Below are 4,089 nucleotides of genomic sequence, written 5' to 3'. Positions count from 1 at the left end.
TTTATTTATTGGTTGACATCTCTAGTTGATTAGTTCAAAGATATCAACTATGAAAGAAGACTAAGATTATCAAATAGAAGTGAACCATAACTTTCTAATTTGATGTGGATTTAGGTTGGCTTCTCGGAGATTTGATCTAGCTAATTAATTTATATATAATTAGCTAAATCGGTATACCATGTATTACAGGACTTTAACACGAGACGAGCATCTCGACGTTGGATTTGGATCGGATTGGACCCTTCTATTGGAGGCGGGTACCTCTTGACTTATCTTTTATGATGTTGTCTTTGGATATGCATAGTATTTTATAACTACAAGCAATGAACATGTTTGTCTTTGGTATGTCACTGTTTGATATCCATAGCATGTTAGGTTTATCGCCTGTGACGTATCCGTGCTTATATCATGTGATTTATTGCCATGAGTACTGTATTACCATGAGTATCTTAGTTTCTAGAATAAGTGACATACCATGTTTTACTAAGGTTAGGACTAGGTTCTGGACTTTTGGTTTCAGTCATGTGTATCGAGATTGTCTGATACTTAGGTTTTATGTCATGACTGACTTGTGTACCTCTATTTGTATATCATATATGATTCGTGTACCTAGACCTTGATTCTTGATATGTACATATTGTTGGTACATATGTTATGGAAGGAGATATGTTTAGGATCTAGGTTGCTATACCATAGAGGACCTGTATGCCCTAGATCCGTGGATTGACCTACTGATACTGTGGTACCCATATTATGTATATATGGATTTTTCTATACTGATCAGGATATTCCATACTTATTATGTTCAGGACATAGGTTTTTGATATTCTATCTGACCTGTGTACTATAGATTTTGGTATGTGACCATCGTTTTTACAGTACCCATTTTGTATATATGGATATGGTTATGTTGATAAGTTTTTGTTATGCATAGTGACATGCATCATGATTGCATGCTGTGCGATTGTCGGCTCCACTATGGTTGAGCCCATCGCCATGTACTGCACACACCCCCACTCATGGTTTAGTGGTATATCGGGCGGTGTGTGGCGGTTCTGCTGTTTAGCTCCGTTGGTCATATGACCCGGCGTGGTAGCCGGCAGTCAGTTTCTGTTTGGCTCGCTGGCATTTAGTGTAGCAGTAGTAGACGGTGGACTCGTTTGGCTCCGTTGGTCGTGACTCGGCGTGGTAGCCGAGAGATACCTCCCGTCATCGTGTCGGAGTTGAGAGCATTGAGCTCCCCATTTATGATTTGGGGTCACGGGGCAGGTACTCCGACAACATCCCGTCCACTCGGTCACTCATCAGGGAGACGACAGAGTGCACGGTTGTCATAGCTACCCACTCGGTCTCGCCATTTGTGTGTGAGAGGACTGACTGGTGTCAGGGGTGATCATTAGCGTCATATGCATTGATGTATTTATATTATTGTGATTGTGTTTGCTGCATTTGGTTGCTGCATTTTGGTTGGATGCATACCTTTGACCTGCATACAGGATTATTGACACTTTCAGTTTGACGACCCTTTTGTCTGGATAGGAGTTCCTGGTGAGTACAGCTTCCTCAGTTACCTTTCAGTTTTGCATATTCCCTATATATGATTAGGAAGCTGTATTCCATGTTTGTTGCTGTTAGATATATCTTACTACTCATGTCCATTGGTATTCGCTGAGTTGTTGAACTCATCCCCGTTGACACTATCTTTTTCAGGTACCAGGTTATTTATGGTGTCGCTTGGAGCATCCTGTCTGCTGGTCCCCACGTCACATTAGAAGACTTATCGGTTTCACGTATGTTTTGTTTGTTTTATGTATCAGTTTGTTTAGCTCTGTACTCCGGTTTTATTTTTGGAGTGTTGATATTGTTATGTGGTATTTTGTATTTGTTGTTGGTTGTGTAAGCCTAGCCGGCTAGCAGTTTTTGTGCTTTGGTTAGTATTGGGTTTCTGTCATTTTCGTTGTGTTGGTTTTGTTCCAGCCATGTGGGCTGATGATATATATATAACTGCGTGGTTGTGTGTATATTCCAGTCGCTTGTGGCTGATGTATATTATCCCTATAGAAATGCTTCAGATTGTCACCCGTAAAGGGGAGGTGCTGTCGAAATTTCTTCGGACAGGGACTCCTCTGGGGCGTGACATATGCATCCTATATTTAAGGTATTAAGATCTATAGAGATAAATCTAAAATATTACTTGGCCTAAGTTAGAGTACATATATTAACAAAGTGCTTAATCATTTTACCATGTAAAATTTAAAGAAGAGATTTCTACTAATGTCACATGAAGTGAGCCTTTCAAAGGCTCAATGCCCCTTTAGTAGGGAGGAAAGGGATAACATAGATAACATTCCTTATACATCTGCTATTAGATCGATCATGTTTATCATGTTATGTACTTGTCTTGATATCTTGTGTGCATTAAGCATGATGAACAGATACCAGTCAAATCTAGGTGAAAGTCATTGAACAACAATCAAGAATAGTCTTAAGTACTTGCGAAGAACGAAAGATTATTTCATGATATTTGGAAGCGATGAGGAGCTCCATGTAAAGGGTTACAGTGATGTAAGCTTTCAAACAGATAAGGATGATTTTAGATTATAATCAGGATATGTATTTTGCATAAATGATGGTGTTGTGAGCTAAAAGAGTTCAAAGCAAGACATAGTTACTGATTCGACTACAAAGGTCGAGGATATTACTGCTTCTAGTGTAGCAAAAGAGTCTATTTGGATTTAAAAAATTATTATAGAGCTTGGTGTAGCTCCTAGCATAGCGAATCCAATTGACCTCTATTGTGATAATAATGGGACTATAGCACAGACTAAGGAACCTCACTCTCATCAGCGATCCAAACATATACTACGATAGTTTCATCTCATTCGAGAGATCATCGATAGATGAAATGTGAGACTATGTAGAATGCCTACTGTTTCTAACATTATGGATCCTCTGACTAAGGTTTTGGTACAGAGGAAGTATGATGATCACACTAGGTCACTAGGTATTATATATGTTAGTAATTGACACTAGTGCTAGTGGAAGATTGTTATTATCAGCCGTAAGAGTCAATTATTAGATGATTGACAAAGGATATATTGTATCATATTTTATTAGTAAAAGATAATGTTTATAGTTGTTATACTTACTTCAGATATGTGTTAGCTGAATAAGTACAATAATATCCTAGAGTAGTAGGTTCTAACATATAGTATATTAATTTGTTGAATTGATAGTGGAAGAATATATATATATCCATGATTATTACGCACTGTAAGTATACGGTTACGTCGTCGGTAATAAAAGAATACCAAATTCATAGGGACTGGTTATAATCACTAAGGATGTCTCAAAAGCGAATTAGCTAAACAATCAAACAAGAGATTATATGACCTAAGAAATGACTAAGAATTAGAAGTAAAGGTTAAATGCAGAAATTTAGTTTTGTGAAGGTTCTAGGAGTTTTGGTTTCTTTGCGATATTCACTAATGTAATGTAACCTACCAATTCCCTATTCTCAATTGCAATATATTCGTAAGAAGTCCTCGGTTATCTCCTACAGAAAACACCGGTCAAGAACTCTCATCTAAACCTTAAGCAATCAAAGAGTTATGATTCCTATGAAGTCCATTAGCGAGGCAGCCCTATCACGATGCCCCTCGATCATACAATATAGAAACACATCACTAATTAATTCACATTAAGATATAGAATTTAGCACATCAATCCATCCTACTTCTTTGTAGGTTCTTGTTTCACCCCTCAAGGTGATCCCCTAAACGTCCGTTAGCGGGGTAGTTTTGTCACGACGCCCCTCGGTCATATAATTTAGAGAATTCCTCTACAAGATTCCACAAGAAATACAAACAACCAATCAAGAATGGTAATTAGGTACAAAATACAACAATCCATACAAGATTAATTGATACAAAACAAAACAACATCATTGAATCAAGAAGATGGCAAATCCTTGAATCTTACATCAATTTATATCACAAATACTCCCTCCATCTTAGAACAAAAGGATCTACTCCATAGAATACAAGAAAAGAACCGAAGATAAGAAGATCGTCAACATTTCGATCTTAA

Source organism: Zingiber officinale, chromosome 4B, assembly GCF_018446385.1.
Source record: "Zingiber officinale cultivar Zhangliang chromosome 4B, Zo_v1.1, whole genome shotgun sequence".
Lineage (NCBI taxonomy): Eukaryota > Viridiplantae > Streptophyta > Magnoliopsida > Zingiberales > Zingiberaceae > Zingiber > Zingiber officinale.
This window is presented reverse-complemented; position numbering follows the sequence as displayed.